The 25,327-nt window shown below is 41.6% G+C and overlaps 1 pseudogene; it reads left to right on the top strand.

Annotated features, from left to right (window-relative positions):
- The first annotated feature begins 299 nt into the window (after positions 1-299).
- LOC103285064 (ras-related protein Rab-11B-like) lies at positions 300-4,090 on the top strand (annotated as a pseudogene).
- Positions 4,091-25,327: the final 21,237 nt, after the last annotated feature.

The following is a 25,327-nucleotide window of genomic DNA, read 5'->3' as shown; positions in this document are numbered from 1 at the left end:
CATCAAGAAGTGACCATTTGTTTCATTTTCCCTTGATGCTGGGTGTACTTGTAGATATCTGATCGAATTATGCTTTCGGGACTACTAGGTAGCTTCGGACATTCACTCTGGGAAAACCCACATGCCTGGACACTCCCAGGCTGGCAAGGCCGTGGGTTAGTGCTCGAGGCAGCAGCACTGCTGTATCTCCTGCCAGTAGAATGTGGCATCAGCCAACCATGTGAGAAAGCCATTATGAATGCCCAGCCTACTCAATCCTTCAGATTATTGCAGCCCCAGATGAGAGCTAACTGAACAGTATGAGACATTCCAAGTGGGAGCTGCCCAGCAGCACCTTGCCCAAATTCCTGAGCCACAATGTCCAAGAGAATGACAGCATAGTCACTTGCTTTACCCCACTAAATTGGGATGGGATGGTACTGCCATAAAGCAATTTGGAAAAATACTTTAATACTAATAGTATTTATAATGATACTATTTGTTAATAAGAATCATTAAACTCTTTCTTTCAAGGAAAATCATATACTAGTATATGCATGATGATGTGTGGTGTGGCCAGCAATTTTTATTTTTATATATCAAAGTCTTCTATGTAATTCATTTTATAACTTACTAGAGGCCCAGTGTATAAAATTTGTGCATGGGTCAGGGGAGTCCCTCAGCCTGGCCTTCACCCTCTTGTAATCTGGGCCTCCTCGGGGGATGTCCGACTGCTGGTTTAGGCCTGATCCCGCACCTGGGATCGGGCCTAAACCAGCAGTCAGACATCCCTCTCGCAATCTGGGACCACTAGCTCCTAACCGCTCACCTGCCTGCCTGATCACCCCTAACTGCCTCTGCCTGCCTGCCTGATCGCCCCTAACCACTCTCCTGCCTGCCTCATTGCCCCTAACTGCTTCTGCCTCAGCCCTCACCTCCGCAGCTTTGTCCGGAAAGACATCCGGAATGACATCCAGAAGTTCTTCATTAGCATATTACGCTTTTATTATTATAGATTATTTTAAATGGCTAACATTTATTTAAGCATTCTATTACCCCAGTATTTAAGTAACCCCGGTTCATTAATTTTCTTCTTCCATATTTACATGAAACATGAATTATGTGTTATTTTACTGATGCAGAAATAGATATTTCAGCGGATAAATGCCTTTTCAAAATCAGCACACCTGGCAAGTGACAGATCTAACTAATCTTAAAAACCTTTAGTTTTCAAACTACAGTGTATTCAGAAAAGGAAGTTATCATACCAGATTCATGTTACAGTGGATATACTATAGTAGATGTTTAGAAAATTACATTGCTTCCACCTCTTGTACATTTTTTCATTTTCTGATCCTACTCATTATAGAATATTTTATATTTTCTGCATAGAGTATGCTTACTTTATGTGCTTGTTTATTTTACACAAATGAATGACTTTTGAATTTTGTGCTGAACAGGTGGCATTAGCCAATCAGTTATGGTTTGGGATATTAAAGAGGTCCAGCTGTCAGACAGTGAGAGAATATGAAGTAGTTGCCTGTGGTAAGATTACTCATTTATCTTTGCTGCATATTTTGAAACCATGGCTTATTTAAATAATTTGTGTTCTGTGAGCCTTGACAAATGTGGCAATATAGTGTGGCTCACATACTCAAGGGTACATTTAAAGACATTTGCAAAATGAAATTTATATCTTATTTTGAATACAATTTTCTTAGTGTATATAGTTTTGAATAAAAATAAATACTAGGTATCTTGGTGGCATAAATATAACAAATGTTTCAGACTCAGACTGTATTAAATGTGGAAGGACATTAGCTGTTATCAACATCCTAAAATAACACTTCAGTAAGAATTTCTATTTGTAGATCCATTTGTGCACTTGCAAACTACATAAATATTGTTTTTACTGACTTGTTAAAATAATAAACATCTTAGAAAGTGGGTCGACTTTTTAAGAACGTGCCATAGTTTCAATTTTGCTTTGGGATAGATTGTGGTTTAAAATTTGTTCATTATACGTGTTTTCTGGACAGCAAAGAAACATTGAAATTATTTATGCTAAAGAGTTTTGTGAGAACAGATAATTTTCTAGACACAATAGTAAAATGCAATAGGAAACATATTTAATGCATATTCTAAACAGATGAAGACTTCCAATCCACAATTTTCTTATCTTTACTTTCTCTGGGGTTGTACAAAATTTCTAGGGGCTGATGCACCGACAAATCAGAGATGATTTTCAACTTTTGTCTAACTATCATATCTTTTGGTAACAGCTCATTGCTTCCTCATTACTGTAAAGGCTACTTTTATGACAAGCTTTTTCTTCCTGATTTTCATGGCACTCTTATTCACATGAGAAAGCATTCTGCTATTCCAATGCCATGTTAGAATGAGTGAAAATCTCTATTCTTATGCTTTCTACAGATATATCATACACTTCTTCTTTTTGGGGGATGTGATATTTCTAAATGTTATTGAAAAATAGAATTCACATTTTCATCTGCTTTTAAATATAACAAAATGATAATTCTGTAATTCTTTAATGTCTAACCTCTCAAATTTTTTTCTTTAATTCCTATCAGCCCATAATTCTGGATTATTTTTTTCTATTATCTGGAAACTTTTTTATATGTAACAGCAATTAACAATTTAAATTTTAAATTAAACACCCAGTACTATTTATAATTGTACCACAAAATAAAAAATTAGGTGTAAATATTACAAAATATATACATGATATATTATATACAAATATACTAGAGGCCTGGTGCACAAAATTCATGCATGGAGGGGGGGTCCCTCAGCCCAGCCTGCACCCTCTCCAATCCAGGACCCCTCAGGGATGTCTGAGTGTCAGTTTAGGCCCGATCCAAACCGGCAGTCAGACATCCCTCTAGCAATCCAGGACTGCTGGCTCCTATCTGCTCTCCTGCCTGCCTGCCTGATTTCCCCTAACCACCTCTGCCTGTGGGCCTGATCGCCCCTAACTGCTTCTGCCTGCCAGCCTGATTGCCCCCTAACTGCTTCCCTCCCAGCCTGATCACCCCTAACTGCCCTCCCCTGCCAGCCTGATCACCCCTAACTGCCCTCCCCTGCCAGCCTGATCGCCAATAACCATCTCTGCCTCGGCACCTGCCACTGTGGCTTTGTCCGGAAGATGTCCGGTCTAATTAGCATATTACCCTTTTATTAATATAGATTATATATTAATCTATATATAACATATATAGATTAATATATATTAATCTATATAGAACTCTCATCCAAGAAATCTAAGAAAATCTAAAAATATGGATTCATGGAATAAAAACTCCATGTTATGAAGATACCAGTTCTTCCCAACTTGATCAGTACATTAAACACATGAAATCCTAGCAACTTCAGGGGCTGTGGAGTCGTGGATCCTGCCGGAAGCGCCAGGACAATGGGGACCTGGGGAGTATCACTACCTATTCACAGTGGTGCTCATCAGGCACTCAGGTGTGGGGAAGAGCAAACTGCTGTCCAGCTTCACCCGCAACAATCCAACCTGGAGAGCAAGAGCACTATTGGTGTGGAGTTTGCCTTCTACAGCATCCAGGTGGATGGCAAGACCATTAAGGAGCAGATCTGAGACACTGCTGGCCAGGAACGCTGCCGCGCCATCACCTCCGCGTACTACCAAGGTGCAGGGGGTGCACTGCTGGTGTATGACATCGCAAGCACCTGACATACGAGAATGTGGCACGCTGGCTGAAGGGGCTGAGGGACCATCCTGACAGTAACATCGTCATCGTGCTGGTGGGCAACAAGAGCGACCTGCGCCACCTGCGGGCTGTGCCCACTGATGAGGCCCGAGCCTTCAGGGAAGAACAGGTTGTCCTTCATTGAGACCTCAGCCTAGGACTCCACCAACGAAGAGGAAGCTTTCAAGAACATTCTCACAGAGATCTACCGCATCGTGCCACAGGAGCAAATTGCAGGCTGCGCAGCCCATGACGAGTCCCCTGGTAACAACGTGGTGGGCATCAGTGTGCCACGCACTACTGATGAACAGAAACTGAACAAGTTGCAGTGATGCCAGAACCTGTGCCTGCCCCGTGCCTCATCCAAGTATGCATGAGAGCACATCCTCTCCTTCGCCTGCCCCTCACCATGATGTCTTCTCTGACCCAACCCTCTGTATCTCTGTGTCTGGCTCCCACCCCTCCACTCAGCTCTGCACAGTCAGCTGGGGTTTAGGGAGAACGGAGTCCAGCAGCACCATCTGTCCTCCCCCACCCCAGGGAAGCTTGAAACCTGGCTGCTGCACCTATTCTTCTTGGGTCTCAGTGGGCCTCTGGGTGGGGTGGGGTGGGGAGGGTGGCAGGATGGACCAGGCCAGCCAGAGGCAAGAGGATGGGCACACCAAGCAGGCTTTAGTTTTCCACAGCAGACTCCAGGGAGCAATTACCTCCCTTCCTCTCCGGCCAGTTGTCCCAGCTGGCCCTGGTCCCCACCCAGAACCCCACTCTGGGCTGAAGCCTGAAGAACAAGTGACCAGGGGATTGGATCAGGCAGACAGAGGCTCCGGCACCCTACCACCCACATACAGCCAGGACCTGCATACACCTTTGACCTCGGCCTCTCCTGTGCATGCGTGAATCCAGATCCTGCCTGTAGATTTATGCTGGGAGAAGACCTCCCCCAGCACCTGCTTTCTACATGCAGCACACTCCCCACCCCTCCCTGTGCCCTTCCCTCTGTCTTGTCTCCCTGTCTGGTCAGGAATTGTCTGCAAGTGAAGCAATGTCTCAGTGTTTTGTATACACAACCGCTCTTGTAGCCTTTGTTTTTTTTGTTATTGTAGAGAAGCAGATTCTTTATACACTTTGTAAGATTGACACCAAACCCCAGCTCTCAGATCTTTTATTCTCCCTGTGGCCCCTGTTGCCCCAGTGCCTCATTTCTCTGTCCCATTACAAAAATATGTAACCGGACTTCCTGGACAGAAACCTGCCTCTGCAAGAAAGAAAGGAAAGAAAGAAAGAAAGAAAGAAAGAAAGAAAGAAAGAAAGAAAGAAAGAAAGAAAGAAAGAAAGAAAGAAAGAAAGAAGAAAGAAAGAAAGGAAGGAGGAAGGAAGGAAGGAAGGAAGGAAGGAAGAAAGAAAGAAAGAAAGAAAGAAAGAAAGGAAGAAAGAAAGAAAGGAAAGAAAGAAAGAAAGAGAAATCCTAGCAACTTCTTTTGTGGTTATTTAAAACATTTAAAACTGATTTTAAGTTTATATTCAAAGGAAAAAGATGAAAAGGATCCAATACAACACAGAAAAAGAACGTCAGAGGATTGAAACTATACTAGCAGAAGTTCAACACTTACCAATTGCAAATCAGCAAAATATCTTAACAGGTTTTTCACCAAAGAAGACAGGCAAGTGGTAAATAAACATGAATGAAGCTTATAATTTGCCATCACAGAGTTGCAAATTTAAAACAAGGAGACATCACTGCACACTAACGGCAAACATGCCTAGTGCTGTGTGAGAATGTAGAGCTACAGGAAATGTCATTTATTGCTTGTGGGAACACAAAACGATGCATGCACTATCGAAGGTAGTTTGTCAGTCTCTTACAAGCTAACCATAGTTTTACCATATTATTCATAAATTATGATTCTACATATTTACCCAATAGATTGAAAACTTGAATTCACACAAATCTGCATGATGACATTCAGTCTCTTTATTTATAATCACAAAAGCTAGAAGCCACCAAGGCATTCCTCAAAAGTTCAATGGAGAAACAGACTTTGGTACATCTGTACAATGGAATGTTATTTTGTAATAAAAAGAAATGAGCTATAAAGCAATAAAAAGCCATGAAGAAAACTTAAATGAATATTTATAGGTGAGAGAAGCAAGTTTGAAAGGTTATATACTGCATGATTTCAACTTTATAACATTTTTGAAATGACATCTTATTGAGATATTAAAATAGTTAGTGGTTGCTAAGATTTGGGGTGAGAGATGAGTAAATAAAATGCTGAGGCATTTTTGGACAGTAAGTTTATTTTGTAGAATATACTACTGTATTAGTGGATAAGAGACTATGCACTTGCCAAAAGCCATAAAACTTGAAAGCACAAAGAATAATGTGTGCAAATATACAAAAAGTCATTTAGGATCAGGGAACCAGGGTCCCTGTAGCCTGAGACAAGAAAGTCTTGTGGTATTAACAACTGTATAAAAGAAACTCAGTGAAGGTCATTGGGGAAGGGGTGATGACCAGAGTCACTTTGGGAAAGAATGGAGTCAGTAAGAAACTGCACATAATGCTATACACTAGTTGATAGAGTCGTTAAGAGAGCATGAATTAACAATAATTTAGTTCTATACATTTAAATAGAAATGGAACAATTAAGGAAAAGAATGGTATATGGTAGAAGCCAGGCTTGTCACTATGGGATTGAGAGTGAATGTGCAGATAAGTAAACTGACTAAACTAAAATGATCCAAGTGATAATAAATTAGAATTGGAGGCATTAGTATGAACTCATGTTTAGCTTAATAAAGATCTAGATGTTTATGTATAGAAATATATGTATAGTCAGAATTCGCTCTCTCTGCCTGTTTATAAATATGTATATACTAGAGGCTCGGTGCACAAAATTTGTGCATGGGGCGGGGTGTGTCCCTCAGCCCAGCCTGCAACCTCTCCAATCTGGGACCCCTCGAGGGATGTCCAACTGCCCGTTTAGGCCTGATTCCGGTAGGATTGGGCCTAAAAGGGCAGTCGGACATCCCTCTCACAATCCAGGAATGCTGGCTCCCAACTACTCGCCTGCCTGCCTTCCTGATTGCCCCTAACCGCTTCTGTCTGCTAGCCTGATCATCCCCTAACCACTCCCCTGCCAGCCTGATTGATGCCTAACTGCTCCCCTGCCAGCCTGTTTGCCCCTAACTGCCCTCCCCTGCAGGCCTAGTCCCACCCAAGTGCTCTCCCCTGCAGGCCTGGGTCCCCCACAACTGTCCTTCCCTGCAGGCCCGGTCACCCACAACTTTCCTCCTCTGCTGGCCTGGTCACCCCTAACTACCCTCCCCTGCAGGCTTGATCGCCCCCAACTGCCCTCCCTTGCAGGCTTAGTCCCTCCCAACTGCCCTCCCCTGCTGTCCTGATCACCCACAACTGCCCTCCCTTGCAGACCTGGTCCCTCTCAACTGCTCTCCTCTGCTGGCCATCTTGTGGTGGCCATCTTGTGTCCACATGGGGGAAGGATCTTTGACCACAAGGGGGCAGCCATCTTGAGTGTTATAGTGATGGTCAATTTGCATATTACTCTTTTATTAGATAGGATACAGGCCTGGTGCACGGGTGGGGGCCGGCTGGTTTGCCCTGAAGAGTGTCCCAGATCAGGGTGGGGGTTCTCTTGGGGCATGGGGTGGCCTGGACAAGGGGCCTGTGGTGGTTTGCTGGCCCGCCATGCCCCCCCGCGACCCAAGCGAAGGCCCTGTTATCTGGGATTTATTTATCTTCTACAATTTAAACTTTGTAGCTTGGAGCGAAGCCAAGCCTTCTGCTCACTCCATGGCGGCAACTATTTCTACAGGGATTTATTTATCTTCTGTAATTGAAACTTTGCAGCCTTAAGCAGAGGCCTGGGCCAGCCAGGGTGTGTGGAAAGCTTGGCTTCCTCCATTGCCAGGAGCAACCCTAGCCTCCTGCTCTCTCCAGCTCTGTGGCTGCCACCATTTCTGTTGGGATTTATTTATCTTCTATAATTGAAAATTTGTAGCCTGGAGTGGAAGCCTCAGCTGGCCAGGGCAGGTGGAAAGCTTGGCTTCCTCCATCACCAGGGAAACCCAAGCTTCCCTCCTGCTTGCTCAGTGGCCGCAGCCATCTTGGTTGGGTTAATTTGCATATTCGCTCCTGATTGGCTGATGGGCGTGGCTTGTGAGCATGGCTTGTGGGTGTAGCAGAGTGATGGTTAATTTGCATATTACTCTTTTATTAGATAGGATATGTATATATATATATATATACATACATACACACACACACACACACACACATATATATATATATATCCTATCTATTAAAGAAGAAATATACCCTCATGCCATCGCAAAGATGGCGGCACCCACAACCAATAAGGAGGGAATATGCTAATTGACTGCCACACCCTCAAAGATGGCAGCACCTACAGCCTCAAGATGGCAGCGCCCAGTCCCCTTAGCTCTACTGGGGCCGCAGGCACGCGGCAAGTGTGGGCCTTCTCTGTGCACCTGCCTCTGGAGTCCCCCAGTCCCCTCAGCCCCCCAGCCGCCTAGGGCCAGCCCGAGGTGCAGGCAAGCCTCAGATGGTTGCTGCCCAGCTGCCCAGGGCCAGCCAGAGGCACAGGCAAGTTTCAGATTGCAGCTGCCCAGCCGCCCAGGACTGCCCGAGGCTCAGGTAACTAGGGCTGGCCAACCGAGGCTTGTGCTGCCAGCAGTCGCAAAAGCAGAGGTGTGATGGGGCATTGCCTTTCCCTGATCGCCAGGTAGCCTCCCGCCCCTGAGGGCTCCTGGACTGTGAGAGGGGGCAGGCCGGGCTGAGGGTCCTCCCCTCCAGTGCATGAATTTTCATGCACTGGGCATCTAGTATATATATCTTATCTAATAAAAGAGTAATATGCAAATTGACCATCACGCCAACACACAAGATGGCTGCCCCCATGTGAACACAAGATGGCTGCCACAAGATGGGCAGCAGGGGAGGACAGTTTGGAGGGACCAGGCCTGCAAGAAAGGGCAGTTGTGGGTGATCAGGCCAGCAGGGGAGGGCAGTTGGGAGGTACCAGGCCTGTAGGGTAAGGCAGTTAGGGGTGACCAGGCCAGCAGGGGAGAGCAGTTAGGGGCAATCAGGCTGGCAGGGGAGCAGTTAGGCATCAATCAGGCTGACAGGGAGTGGTTAGGGGCAATCAGGAAGGCAGGCATGTGAGCAGTTGAGAGCCAGCAGTCCTGGATTATGAGAGGGATGTCCGACTGCCCTTTTAGGCCCGATCCTGGATCGCGCCTAGACGGGCAGTCGGACATTCCTCGAGGGGTTCCAGATTGGAGAGAGTGCAGGCTGGGCTGAGGGACACACCCCCCTTGCATGAATTTCGTGCACCAGGCCTTTAGTATCTATATATATAAACAATTTATTTATTTATTTTTTGTCAGCTAAGAGGGCCTTAAATAAATGACACCCCAGAAACAGTAATTACCTGATCTTGGTTTCTAATACTGTTCTATAATAAAAGGAAACAGAGCTCTTTGGAAAAATGGCTGATTTGAGGATTAGACCAAGAAATACACAAGATGAGTCTGTATCACTGTGCAGTATAATAAAGTAAGTGTTCCAAACATTTATGGGGTACATTAAAAGAGCACAGAGTCAACTCAAATTGCTCCCAATGACCAAAGTTAGAACAATTGGAACAACAAAATAAAGAGAGTAGTATTGGGATCCAACACAAAATACAAAATAAAAATTCATGAGTCTATACTAATATAACTAAACTTGGGGCTCAGTGCACGAATTCGTGCACCTTACAAGGAACTGTGGGCCATGAGGCTGTGGTGGGCACAGGGATGGGTCTCAGCCCATCCTTCATGCCTGCACCCGGCTCCTTCCGCTGCAGCCCCCGGTCCCCTCTCTGCCGGCACCCCTGCTCCCACCGTTGCCACTTGCACTCGCTGATGGTGCAGAGCAATTGGGCCCCGCACCAGCAGCGGGTGTGAGCGGGGCCGGCACCGGCAGCAGGTGTGAGTGCCCGGTGGGACTGTGGCATGCAGGAGCAAAGAATTTTCAGTAACCACCAGATGCTTGCCCTGATGACAGCATCCAGCGCCCCACATTGGTCTGGTGCCCCAGCTCACCTTCTCTACCATCCTGCTGTGGCCGATGCCTGCCATGTTCTGTGAACCCCCTAGTGGTCAGCATACTTCATAGCAGCCAGTTGTTCGGTTGTTCTGCCGTTAGGTCTATTTGAATATTAGGGTTTTATATGTGTAGATTATTAAATACATCAGTAAATGGTAGAGAAGATAAAAATTCCGTGCAGAAGATTTACAAATAATTTATGTAGCTATCCTCCCCCTTGAGAAGGGGGAGTACAACTGTGTGAGCTGTGCAGAGTGACTTTCTTCCAAAGTGTACAGTTTGGACAGGAGAAAATTTAATAAATTAATTGTGGAGTAACTTGACAAACACTATCTCAGCATCCAAGAAAAGGTACTCTTTCCCCAATAGCCAAGATTCATGAGTTCAGAAGTTAAGGTGTGGTAAAGGGAGAGGTACCACTCACTATTACCCCAAAATGCCCCACTAGCAACATTTTTGCTTCCTGTTTTGGCAACTTTACATTCTGTTGATGCAATGGTCTTAGTTGTAGAGAGAGAATGCATCCACCAGGAGGCCAATAGGGATTCCACTGAACTGCAAGTAAAGACTGCTGCTTGGAGCCCTTCATATCTCTCAACCATGGGATATTCAGAGAGATGCCATGGGATGATTGATCCTGACTACCAAGGGGAAATTGGACTACTATCCCAAAATAAAGATAAGGACGAGTATGTCTGGAATATAGGAGGTACCTTAGAGCAGGCGTCCTCAAACTACGGCCCGCGGGCCACATGCGGGTGTTTTTGCCATTTTCTTTTTTTACTTCAAAATAAGATGTGTGCAGTGTGCATAGGAATTTGTTCATAGTTTTTTTTTTAAACTATAGTCCAGCCCTCCAACGGTCTGAGGGACAGTGAACTGACCCCCTGTTTAAAAAGTTTGAGGACCCCTGCGTCACTTAGTATTATCATACTCTCTGATTAGGGTCAATGGAAAACTAACAACCCAGTCCAGACAGGACTACTAATAACCCAGACCTTTCGGGAATAAATATTTGGGCCATGTGGCCAAATAAAGAACCACAATCAGTTGAGGTGCTTGCTGAGTGCAAAGAGAATCCGGAATGGGTACTGGATGTAGGTAATTACAAGTATCAAGTACATTCAAATGACCAGTAACAGAAGTGAACACTTTGTTACAAATATATATTTGTTTTTCTTTCCTTTTAACATTGGTATTATTGACTTCATATCATAGTATTTAAATAATGTCAATTTTACAGCATAATTTTTAGTTATGGCATATTAAGGGGAAAAGTAAACATTATTAGTCAAGGACTTTACTTCCTCTTCTACAGAAGAGGTTAGTGATTTTCTATTGTACACAGAATAACTGTATAATTTTAAGCAGAATTATGATTTTTTTATTGTATTTATTTGGAAATTAAGTATTGTTTAAGAGGATGCATATGGACGTTAAACTGACAAGGGGTGAGGTTGTAGTGATTAATTTTATGTGTCAACTTGACTGGGTCGTGAGGTGTCAGTATTTAGATAAACATTATTTCTGGGTGTGTTTGTGATGGTGTTTCTGGATGAGATTGGTAGACTTAGTAAAGCAGGATATTCTTCCCAGTGTAGGTGGGCATCATCCAATCTGTGAGGGTCTAAGTATAACGAAATAGGTGGAGAAAGGGAGAATTCACTCTCTCTGCCTGACTGCTTGAGCTGGACATGGGTCTCCTGTCCCCCAACTGGACTTAAACATTGGTTCTCCTAGTTCTCAGGCCTTTGGACTCAGACTATAACTATATCATCAGCTTTTCCAGTTTTTAATAATAAATCTATTGGTTCATTTTTTTTTTTTCTGGAGAACCCTAAAACAATGGATTGTCACTGCAAAATTTTATATATAAACATCCTATGTTCAGATCAAAGGGGAAGCAGAAATACTGTCTTATAAATCCTGTTTTCATTTCATTTCCTTTTGCATATGAGACATTTCTAAGTGCTTTATAAGAAGTTAGTAATGTACATTTGAATTTCCTCTAGTAAAGTTTTATTCAACTGTTTCTTTTAAAATTATTATTTCTTCATTATCAAAGCCATGATTGCTAAGAAATATTCTGTGCTGCAAATTATTATCAAGATGTTATCAGTTTATTTGTTCTTAAAAATATAGACATCAATATTCATATTTAGAAAAACAAATATCACTTGCAATGTAACTTAGAGTGAGAATCTTGCATTTTTATTAAAAATATGTGAAGTCCATGAATCAGTAAAATTATTTACATATTAAAAATTGTTTTTAATAATACCTTCCTGTAAAAATTTAAGTGAAATGTACTCTCAAAAGAAATAGGAGTTATAATATTCTTCCATGTGGCAGTGTGGAGCTTATACCATTTAATTTAGATCAGGAGATTTACCACTAGCCTGAGAGGTTTTGAAATTGGATTATTCATCAGCTTTACTTTCTGCCAAATTGCAATCATTACCTTTTTTTTTTTTTTTGATGGTAGTTCCAAAAGTGTATTGACTGTCTTAGCTATTAAGTATACAGAACATTTCCCACTCTCTCACTGACTGGAAGATTTTTAAAGAATATGGATTCCTTGGGAAACATAGCATTACACACAGGACTATAAAATTTCTTGATATACTCTTTGTCTTTGAGATCTTTTCAGCTTGTCATTTTATGGGCAGGTGAGGACTTCGTACATTTTTCTCACCTACAGAGTGCTAATACAACATTTGTGGGTATGTCTTTGCAAGTAGACTTGAAAGAAGCAGAGATTAATATTTACATATCCATAAAAGGCTCTAAAAATAGCAGATCAGGACTGTCACTCAATCAAAAAGGAATTTTTGGAAATCATAAGTAAAATAAACTTAAGGAGTCCAAGTGGACAAGAAGCAGAGAATAAAATTTACAGCCAAAATCTTGGTGCAGAAATGGTTTGGTTATAATATTGCAGCTGTTGGTGTGGCTATTGAATGGGCCCTTCCCTAGCACTGAGTCCTGGACACTCACTGTGGCATTTCAGACTCTGTCACTCCAGAATTCTCACAGAGGTTATACTGTGACTAAGTTGCTTTGCGGATACTTAGTTGCCTGAAACCGAACACTGAGACATTGGAAGTTAAATGTCAAAAGGTAATCCGGAATGCTGGTCAACTTTAATCGCTCTGAATGGTCAGAGCCATTCACTCATTGTTTAGTTGACATTGGTAGTTAAAGCAACTCTCACCTGTTAATCATATGTAAATTTTTGCTGATTGTCTATTATTGGAATTTCCTCGCCTAAAGGATATGGGTGTATCTCAGAACCCCAATAAAAGGGATGGCAAAGGCCAGAGCAGTAAGTAGTCCTCCCACTAGAGGTAGGCTCCCGCCTGGCCCCCCATTTACCCAAATTGATTCTTTTCTAGCTTCTCTTCATTTTGATTGCGGCCTTCTCCAGAAACCGGACCTGAACGGGAACCCTGAATCACGCAGGACGTGACAAGGGATCCCACACTTAGTGTTACAAATGTTTAAAAAAACGTTTTGATGGGGCCAAGGAACAATAAAAATAACCCTTGCCCTGGTTCCTATTTACAGCCTACTAGGATTTGGAATCACTCAGAAAAGCATAAAATCAAAATATCTTATTGTTGCACATAGTGCTTCTAGAATCCTGAGATGTTCATTAAGCAAATGTGAGGGCTCAATGTATAAAATGTGTAAGTCTTCCTGCCACTTTTTAAAACTATTTATTTATTTATTTTTGGCATTTACCATTTTATTCAAAACACTAACAGTGCTGTGAGATTAAATAACATATTAAGCCAGTATATATAGTGTGAACGGAAGGAGCCACATGCTAACCTGACAAGCTCAGGGGAGGCCTGCGTGGCAGTCTTGCAAACTTAGAGACCTGAAATAACCACAAAGGATGGTTTGAAAATTAAATATTTAACTACAAACAGGTTATAGTGGGCAGTCATGTCCTAGGCCGATATCTTCCCTGACAAAGGTCAACTTAGATCTTCTTTACTGAGCCCATTTGCCTTTTTGCCTCTAAGATAACATATCTGTGAGATGTCTGGGTAACTTGTAACTTCCTTCTTTTGCTGGAGCCCCTGGGGCACAACCAAATGTGGTGGGCGCCAGGACAGATACTTCAAATTCCTTCATTATCATGTTAATTGTTCCTGTACCCACCTAAGTATGTGTCCATCATTTTGCTTTTTATCCAATCCCAGGGGTTTCCCACCGTTTGACTTTATCCCACCTCCTTAATCTGTCACCAATGAATTTCATGTAGCTCACCTATGTCCCTCCTCTGATGGCAATGTATAAATACAGATGGAACCCACCATTTCTTCGGAGCATTATCTCAATTCATTGAGGTTCTGCTTCCCGGCATATGTCGACATTTTGGCTCAAATAAACTCACTAAAATTCTTTACAGGTTTCAATGGTTTTTTTCGTTAACATTTTTGGCGTAGTCGTGGCAGGATTCCAAAGAAAACTCACCCGGGATCATCCTTTGGACTTGGACTTGGAGCTAGGATCCAGCAAAGGGCCCGTTGAGCCCACCGGTTCTCCGCCCATTGGGTGAACGTGGGTGAGTGATCTCTTGGATCCAGGACCTCCCTTGTTTTGGTAGAGGGTCTGACTTTATTTGAGCTGTTTTAAAATCCTCGAGGTGGAACCAGGGTTGACAAAACCCCAGGTTAAGGGTTGGCAGAACCCAGGCTAAGCGGGACTGGAGGAAAAATGGGTGGCTGGTTTTGATTTTGGCTTTTCAATTGGAATTGCTGAGAGTCTGAGCAAAAATAACCTTCGCCGTATAAATGAGCTGAACTCATTCAGCTCCGAAGATAAAGGGGCAACACTTTTTTATTTTTAAAGAATAGTCCGATTCTGAGGTGTTCTTAGGTGACTAAGAATTTTGTGGAAGTGTCAGAAATGCAGGAACCCCCGTCTGGAAGTTCCGACTGTAATTAACTAAATGGCTTTTCTAGGGGGCCACCATAAAGCCTTGGTCTGCCCGGGCCCCAAAAACTTTTTTGTGGTTTTAGACAGCCGGGAGAGAAACTGAGGCCACATTTGACCTACTACATAACATATCTAAAGTTTGCTCAGACTACAGATATCAAAAAAAATAAAAAAAATTTAACATGGGAAATTGTGCCTCCAAGGCTAGAAGCTCCCAAGACCCCAGCCCTCATTTAATACTCCTGATAAGAAGCCTTTACTTGCAAGTACTTAACAGAAATGAGAACATTTAACTAGAACATATTAACTGAGGAATGGCCAGAAAGAAAAAAATGCAGTTTGTTTGGGGTACCTTTGTTAATATTTTGCATGCAGAAAAAAAATGCCGGCTCTGAAATTAAAGTGAATGAGTATATGGGAAGCGTATCTTGATTTGGAAACTAGAAGCTTCTAAGAAAAAAAAAATTGTTTTTTTCTTCCTATAGATGGAAATTAATAAAAAAGATTTTCAGGGACTGTCTCAGAACTGTTCTGAAGTTAACAAATGTCTACAGCCATTTTTTTGAATAGTCCTTTGGGAGTGGACTGAAATTCTAGAGAGGGGCAGTCCCCAAACCGGGGACAAAGACACTGCTTTGGTAATTTTAATGCTAGACATTCTCTGGTGTAAATTCTTAGTGTGTTTTCTGCGCGCCTGTATAACAGTGTTGATGTTTTTGTGTCTCTGTTGTTGTTTAATTTGTTGAAAGAAAAGGCAAGTCCCACTTCGGGGAAGCCTAGTTGTGTGTGGTGGGGTTGAAAGCGTGAGAGAGATTGCAAGAACGTCCCAGCAGCTGCCAAGAATTCTTAATCTTGGGGCCTCTTCTTGCTCTCCCTCTCAGGGTTCAGCTTCTAGAAACAGCTAGTGAGATTTCTGTCTGTTTGTCTGAAATATAATTGTGGCTGTTTATCTCTTAGGGATTTCGGTTTGCTCTTTCCTTTGTTGTGAGAATAAACAAATCATCTTTTCTGTCTAAGAATAGTTTAGACAGCCTCCATTTTGGACTGTGACTTGGCAGCCGCCATGTTGGCCGCATGGCTTGATGCTCCCCTTGAAAGAGCAAGGGCCAACCCCTCCCTTTGAATTAGCCAATCAGGAAAGACTGTGTGCCTGAGCTCCAATCAATAGCAAGGACAGGTCACGTGCGTTGCTAAGGCACTCTGCTTCAGAAAGAAACTTGCAAAGATTCTCAGAGCCAAGTTCAAACAGGAAACTTTAGGAGGGTAGCATGTGTCCAGTCAGGGACACCGGCAAGCCAAGAGTCATGATTCCCTGTGGGGGCGTCTGCCAGTGATACTCTGGGTATTTGCGTTTCACATATTGGGAGTTTATGTATTATTTTCAATGCTCAATATACTGCTTGCAATAAGCCTTGTGCCTCATTTTAAACTCTTACATATTATTCTTTATATGTTGAAATTATAATTGAATCTAAAGTTATACAAATTTTATATTATTCTCTATGTCATTTTACAGGGATTATTACTTACCAAGAAGTTGTTGTCTTGGAATGTTATATTTTATAGAAAAGCAAGGTTTTTATCAAATCTATAACCATGCTACTTTTAAATTTTTGTCATTTGTGGACTGCTTTATTCTGATGCATTTGTAGGTATATATGTCTAGAAAAATCCATGAAAAGGACTCGGATTTACTCTAACTTGCAAGCTTCTAAGCAGGTCATATTTTGAACTGGATGAAGATTTATAGAACTTCAAGGAATAAATAAACAAAAACAACTATGGGACTAAATGAATTGAGGATAATTATTCTTATGATTCTATTTAAAATATTGTTGACTCTTAAATCTTTTGTTTCCTGAATATAGGGAAAAGTAAAGAGCAGACATTCTGCATTGTAGGAACTAACAAATTGGTAACAGATTCATTTCACAGTGCGCTCCCGGGAGACGAAGGTTTCAAAGATCATGGCTTACAACCAGGAGATTTGCCGTCTTGGAAAAGACACCAAATAAAAGACTCTCCAACCTCATTGGAGGGGACCTTACCAGGTATTACTAACTAACCCATGTGCAGCTAAACTTAAAGGAGTTAGCTCATGGATTCACATTTCTCATTTAAAAAAGGCATTTGACTATGAATGGACGTCTACTCCCATCTCTGACCCCATCTCCGTCTGCAGCGGAGATCAAAGACTTTTCAAGGATAAGGAACAGCTGGGACCTTTCGAGGACGAGAAGTCGCCGACCACGGAGGCAGACAGCTATCCCAAGACGACGTCAACAAGGCCTGTATGCTCACAAACTGATATTGCTTGTTTTATATCATCTGATTGATATTGATTGAATGTACATAAAATGATTTTCATATTATTATTATCCTTATGGTTCCCTAGTGGAATCAATATCTACCTCCCCAGACCTCTTCCTTTATTAGATATGAAAATTTAACCTAAATACCTGCTAATCTTTTCTACCTACTACACAATGATGTTCTGGTTATCAGGTATGATAGTGAAATTAATGCCTTGTTGGCATACATTGGTCTTCTCCTACTATCAATATAAGCTTTGGTGGTTGTTGTTGTTTTCTGGCTCTATCTATTATAAAGGACCCACCTTAGGCAAATACCTCCAAGAATATCTCCCTGATAATTCCACTGGTAGAATTGTATATGGATGTAATCTGGATGAATATTGTATGGCTATAGAGATGGGTGATGAATAACTAAGAAAAACACCTGGATATGATGGCCAAAGGCTTGCAGCAGCCTGTGCTATCTGTCATAGCATATCATGTCCTCAGACTCACCAGCCATGCTCTTATGGCTGGATGTCTGTGAAATAAGAAAGAAATCAATGGGTCCCCATTTCAGAAATTATTGACACCACTTGGTGGGTAGATATGTTTATAATTACCCCACCGCCCTTGTGTCCTGGATGTTTGAGGAGCCCTATAAATACTCAAACTCTAGCTCATTTGGGAGTCTCCTTCACCCATTTAACTATGGCATGGGAAACTCAACATTTTTGGCTCCACTCAGTATACCCTAACTGCTCCCAAGTCATAGCTACCCAATGGCAACAACATTCCTGGTGGATCCAACAACATTGGCCCCCTAAAAGAAGCAAAAGGGGAATACTTGGAGGAGTAGGGGCTGGCCTTGGTATCCTGGGACAAGCTGAACTTGCAGCTAATGAAGAACATCATTCATTAGAAAAGGATTTTTATCTCAAATAGGTCATCTAGAGGGAATGCTGTTTCAGGAAGAAGGAAAAACAGGGGGAAGCAGCATGGAAAGACAATAAAGCCTTAGTTTCATGGATAGAACAGACTCTAAAAACTTATGCACAAACCCAACAATGGGAACGTGCCTGTGCCCTAACTCAACAGGGCCTATTGTCTATGTTAATGCAAGGAATCTGAAGTGGCTCTGCAACAATGGCCAGCTATAATGGCTGCAGGAGCCCAGGCCAGACACTTATGGGACTCATATGGTTCCCCAGGAATTTGGAAAATTTTAAATGGGAAATGTGATCTACGATATTGTGTTTTTTAAAAGCCCAGGTGTGAGTTAAATCCTAAGCTTAAAATTCCCAGTAGTTCAACTGGCTGGCGTAAGGACTATCCTCTATAATACTAGAATACTTCCAATGGGAAGTTGATGGGCCATATTTAAAAATAATAAACAATGTGAACCCATCTCACTGTCTGTGAAAATTGGAAAAGTGAATGGTTATGCCCTCAATCCATATGGAATACTGAATTCACCCAGTCCTGGCTTATTGTATCTACCCCAACAAATAACAATATAGTATATGGAAAAGGGGCATTTTTGCTGGGAAGGGTTAAAAGCAATCTTTACTGTAATGTCACCAAGTTTCCATTAAATAATACTAGAATATAGTGTAATACTGAAATTATAGGCAGAATGACTTTGCCTGATGTTCATAAAATCTGTGATAATATTGATACCAAAAAAAAAAAAAAACAATGTATTGGGAAATTGAACTCTTCCCCATGAAGCCATTTTTATGGGAACTAATTGGCCAGAAGAAAATTAGAGCTTCTAGATAATGAAATAGTGGAGTCTTAATTCATTTGGCCAAACATATCATAAGGTACGAATGACAGTGGATGAAGGAGGAAGACATATAATTAGCTTAATAAAAATTATGATAATACATGTAAAGGGTTTTTCAGTTGGCTGTGATGCTTGTTCCCCTTAGACTTTTCCTTGTCTAGTATTAGACATTTTCTGTTCCTAATCACTGTTATTGGTTTACTATTGTTACTTTTGTCCATAATATGTAAATGTTATATTAGATGCAGAAAAGCAAAACGTAAGACAAACAGCAAAAAGACTCGGATCATGGTGGCTCAAAAATTAGAAATGATCCAGAATACTTTTAACAAGGACATATAGGATCTGACTGCCTCCCATTTACCTGCCTTTTTAAAATATATATGTAATTCGACCTTAAATGCCATCTAAGGTTATGGTCTTGCCCCATCCCCAGTGGTCCACCTGTTCAGCAAGACATGCTGACACTGAGACATTCTAGGAATGAGCCTTCCTAGCACCGTGGGACTCCATTATCCAACCAAAAGGTTGGTCATCAATGCATCCTTTGGATTGATTTATGACCAAAAGGGGAATGTGTGAACGGAAGGAGCCACATGCTAACCTGACAAGCTCAGGGGAGGCCTGCGTGGCAGTCTTGCAAACTTAGAGACCTGAAATAACCACAAAGGATGGTTTGAAAATTAAATATTTAACTACAAACAGGTTATAGTGGGCAGTCATGTCCTAGGCCGATATCTTCCCTGACAAAGGTCAACTTAGATCTTCTTTACTGAGCCCATTTGCCTTTTTGCCTCTAAGATAACATATCTGTGAGATGTCTGGGTAACTTGTAACTTCCTTCTTTTGCTGGAGCCCCTGGGGCACAACCAAATGTGGTGGGCGCCAGGACAGATACTTCAAATTCCTTCATTATCATGTTAATTGTTCCTGTACCCACCTAAGTATGTGTCCATCATTTTGCTTTTTATCCAATCCCAGGGGTTTCCCACCGTTTGACTTTATCCCACCTCCTTAATCTGTCACCAATGAATTTCATGTAGCTCACCTATGTCCCTCCTCTGATGGCAATGTATAAATACAGATGGAACCCACCATTTCTTCGGAGCATTATCTCAATTCATTGAGGTTCTGCTTCCCGGCATATGTCGACATTTTGGCTCAAATAAACTCACTAAAATTCTTTACAGGTTTCAATGGTTTTTTTCGTTAACAATAGAAAAAGGATTATTTTAAATTAAGTATTTTATTTTCCTTTATTTAGGAAAAAATATTGCTGTGTAAGAATTTACTCATAACTTTATAAATTCATTCATTATAGAAGATAATAAGTTTACACATACTGATCAAAACATTGTAATAGTCTTAAACTATCTTTAAGAAAGTGGGATGGTTGGGTTTTATTTGTCAACTTGACTTTGATATCGTACCCAGTTGTATTTTCAAACACAAATCTACTAATGCTGGGAAGGTATTTTGTAGATGTGGTTAACATGTGTAATCAGTGGACTTTAAGATAATGAAGATTAACTTGGATAATGTGAGTGAACCCCATGTAATTAATTGAGTGCTTTGAAAACAAAACCTCTCATTGAACCCTAAATGAAACAAACAGGTAATATTATCCTTTGTTTTCTCTTTGCTTCTGTTATTTTATTTTGTTGTCTATTAATATTTCAGAATAATACATACTTATAAAATTTTATTTAGAACAAAAATAATGTGAAATTCTTCAATTAAAAATGTAATGCATGCCCTAACTGGTTTGGCTCAGTGGATAGAGCGTCGGCCTGCAGACTCAAGGGTCCCAGGTTCGATTCCGGTCGAGGGCATATACCTTGATTGCAGGCATATCCCCAGTAGGGGGTGTGCAGGAGGCAGCTGATCGATGTTTCTTTCTCATCGATGTTTCTAGCTCTCTATCCCTCTCCCTTCCTCTCTGTAAAAAATCAATAAAATATATTTTTTTAAAAATGTAATTCATTTTTCTAAATACATTTGCAATATCTTAAATGTATATTACTACAGATTACAATTGTGCACTTCTGTAAAAGCTATTTTAGCTTTTTGACTTCCCTTAAGTGTTACATTAAAGCTAATTGAGATTTTGGTATACAACTCTGTAGACCTCTTCTGTTCATCTTTATCTTTATGTACTTGTGATTAATTTTTAGTCAATGTACAATTATTGTTTCCCAGATCTATAGGATGTTTTTGATAATTCATAAATTATCTTAATGACCTTGATGTCTTTAGAAAGAAATGTTATATAAATAAAACATATTTATTGTCTTGAAAGGTCCCGCTTATACTATAGTTGCCACATAAATGTAACTCAATTTTACAAATTAACATTTATGACTAATAATTAAGATTCTTCTCTCCACTTGATAAAATATATCAACTAAGTTGCTTTGCCGATATGGTTGTTATGGTGGAACCACCATCTCCCTCAGCCATAACCAGTAATCCAAAAATTTCTTCCTGTGGGTCTCCACTTAAAATTGCCATTTTTAAAAATCAAATATATCTAACAAACAACTTAAGAATGTTCTGTACCTTAAAAGAAGAGGCACATTAATTGACTAATCTTTGAGATGCATTATATTATACTAGAGATCCAGTATATGAAATTTGTGCATAGGGGGAGAGGGGTGACCCTCAGCCCAGCCTGGGACCCCTAGAGGGCAATCAGACATCCCTCTCACAATCCAGGACTGCTGGCTCCCTGCCTGCTTGACTGATTGCCCCTAACCGCTTCTGCCTACCAGCCTGATCACCCCCTAACCAATCCCCTGCCAGCCTGATCAACACCTAACTGCTCCCCTGCTGGCCCAATTGCCCCTAAATGACCTCCCCTGCCGGCCTGGTCACCACTAACTGCTCTCCCCTGCAGGCCTGGTCGCCCACAACTGCCCTCCCCTGCCGGCCTTGTCACCTGCAACTGCCCTTCCCTGCAGGCCTGGCCCCTCCAACTACCCTCCCCTACTGGCCTGGTTGCCCCCAACTGCCCTCCCATGCAGGCCTAGTCCCCCACAACTGCCTGCCCCTGCTGGTCTGGTCCCCCCCTAACTGCCCTCCTCTGCTGACCTGATTGCCCACAAAAACCCTCCCCTGCTGGCCATCTTGTGGTGGCCATCTTGTGTCCACATGGGGGCAGCCATCTTTGACCTCATTTGGGTGGTCATATTGTGTTTTGGAGTGATGGTCAATTTGCATATTACCTTTTTATTATATAGGATAAATAAGGGCAGTATACTGTAGCACTTACGAGCAATTGGTCTGGAATAAGACTATACTCAGTGTTCATATTATTACCTACTCATTTTGACTTTTGAGATATTTAATTAAGTTCTAACTAAGCCTTGATTACCTCAAATGTAATAATGATGATCAGAATACTTACTAACCAAGTCTAAGTATGTACCCTAAGACCTGGCCAGGGTGAACTTCTTGCCAGGTTAATGTCATCAAACTTTCACAGTTGTGCACACAGTGCATTAGTGAGAGGTATCTATACTAACCAAAGGGTAATATACAAATTGGTCAGGACAGCGGTAATGACCAAGGGGGTAATGAGGGAGACCAAACAACTGAACAGCAGACTGTGTGGAGCGACCAGGCCGGCGGGGGGGAGGGCAGTGAGAGGTGACCAGGCTAGCAGAAGGGGGTCAGGTGGGGGTGACCAGGCTGGCAAGAAGGCAGTTGAGGATGACCAGGCTAGCAGGGGGGGCATTGGGGGTGACCACACAGGAAAGGGGGCAGTTGGAGGCAACCAGGCCAGCAGGGGGTGCAGTTAGGGGCAACCAGGCCAGCAGAGGGTGGCAGTTGGGGGCAACCAGGCAAGCTGGGGGGGGGGGCACTAAGGGGTGACCAGGCTGGCAGGGGGGACAGCTGGGGGTGACCAGGTCGAAAGGCAGAGGCGGTTAGGGTTTTTCAGACTGGCAGGGGGGGCAGTTAGGGGTGACCAGGCAGGCAGGCAGGGGAGCAGTTAGAAGCCAGTGGGCCTGGATTGTGAGAGGGATGTCCTGAGGATCGGACCTAAACCGGCAGTCGGACATCCCTGAGGGGTCCCAGATTGGAGAGGGTGCAGGCTGGGCTGAGGCAAACCCCCCTCCCCATCCACGAATTTTGTGCACTGGGCCTCTAGTCTCAAAATAAATGTCCAAATAAATATTTCCAGAAAAATCTTCCCATGCAATCATATGACTCATTTATCTCTGTAATGTGGGAACTGATAAAGCTAAGGAGTTGAGAGTGATGAGGTACAGTAAACATTCACTTAGCATCATGGGTAAGATCTTGGAAACTTCAACTTTAAGTGAAACAACATGTAATAAAACCAATCTTACAATAGGCTAATGGATATAAACAAGAGTTATGTTCCAGAGCATATTTCTGGTCAAAAAAACATCACCAAACTACTAAATAAAGACCCAAAACACTTCTAATTTTAAACATTGAAATTCATGCAAGGTCTACTTGCATTTAAGAAAGAGAAATAAAAATAAGTAAGATTATTTTTTTTCAACCCACTCATTTCAATTCAGTGTCCTAGATGGTGGGAGTCTATCTCGGCAGCTCAGGGCACAAGGTGGGAATCCCACTTTTCACAGGACGCCCTTCCATTATGGACACACACACACACACACACACACACACACACACACACATTCTCAGACTGTGACAACTTAGGCACACCAATTCACATAATGTGCACATCTTTGGGATGTAGGAGAAAACCTTAATCACTAGAGAAAACCCACACATACATGAAAAGTACATGCAAACACAAACTCCATACCAACAGTGGCCCTGGCCAGGAATTTTTTTTTTTCTTTTTTTTTCTTTTGTTTTACTCATCAGTATTATAACAAAATGATGTTGAACCAAACGTTGTTATTCTAGGACCTGTAGTATTTTTTACTGAACAAAAGTGTTTGCTGGCCATACCTGAAAAGCCCATTTATTTACCACTTTCATTGGATAGTTTTCAAACAAAGCTTAACCTCATGGTAAAGTTAGGTGAAGAAGCCACAAATAAATATATTCATATTTAGCATTCATATGTTAAGGTTTGTGTACTTCATGTGACTATTAGTCATTAGTATATTTTCACTATATTTCCCATCTTTCTGAAACTGTTTAACTTCAGTTTATGAGCATCAATATGATTTGCTTCCGTATTTCTGGAAAAAAATCAAAGGTCACAATGTTTAATGACTACATAGAATAAACAAATATGTAACTGTCTCAATGATGCTGTGCATGATGAAGTGAAGTGGTTGTGGTCTCTTTTACTGTTTTTTGTTTTGTTTTGTTTTGTTTTGTCCCCCACAGTTAAAAAAACAAGTAAAATGTACAAAATCACAGAGAAACAGAAATATTCTCTAAACATTTAACTTAGATATATGTTAAAAATTTAAAAATATCAAGTTCATTTGCAAGTTGAACTTACTAACAACAGAAAACTAACACAAATTCCAACACAACTAAGAGTCATATCTGCTTAGCTAGGCTAGTTGTTGAGGGGATAGTTGACATTATCCTGTGTAAGTCTTTTATTACAGAATTTAATATGAGCATGCTCCCTCAATAATAACTTTTTGTAATATTTGTCTACATAACTTGCTTACTTGTCTACATTTTGCCTGCAATGGATACATAATTAAAATGAGTTTACATTTACCTCATACTAGAGGCCCGGTGCATGAAATCGTGCATGAGGGGGTGGTCCCTCAGCCCGGCCTGCACCCTCTCCCCCTGCGCCTCTCAACAGCAGGGTTTATCCCCCTCAGTGGCAGCAGATCCGTGCCTCTCAATGGCTGGATAGGCCACCCCGAGTCCCGCCCCCCAGCCTCCCACTGCCCAATCGTGGGCATAGCAGAGTGATGGTAATTTACATGTTACTCTATTATTAGATAGGATAGCTTCAATGTCCAAAATGGTTTCTGAGTATACTATTTGCTACTGAGTGACATCTTAATTCATTTTCAAAACAATCTTGTAACATTGTAGTTGATATCTGTATATTAAAGAGGAAGATACTGGACTAGACCTTATTTCACTTAGCATAACACTCTTTCACTAGTGGGTATTATACTAAATGAAATAATTCAGACAGTGAAATAAGAAAGACAAATACCATGTGATTTTATTCCTGTGGAATCTAAAAACAAAATACATGAACAAACACACTCACAGGTAGAGAACAAACTTGATGGTTGCCAATTGCAAGGATGGGAAGATGGGTCAACAAGGTAAAAAGAATTAGGAGTTACAAAATTTGAGTTATAAAATTGGTCACATGGGTTTAAAGAATAGCATAAGGAATATAGTCAATAATATTGTAATAACTACATACAGTGCCAGACAGGTACTAGACTTAAGATTACTTTGTAAGGTATATAAAATGCCTAATATAAGGTACTAACTATTAAGTATTTCT

Source organism: Eptesicus fuscus, chromosome 2 (genome assembly GCF_027574615.1).
Source record: "Eptesicus fuscus isolate TK198812 chromosome 2, DD_ASM_mEF_20220401, whole genome shotgun sequence".
NCBI lineage: Eukaryota > Metazoa > Chordata > Mammalia > Chiroptera > Vespertilionidae > Eptesicus > Eptesicus fuscus.
This window is presented reverse-complemented; position numbering and strand designations above follow the sequence as displayed.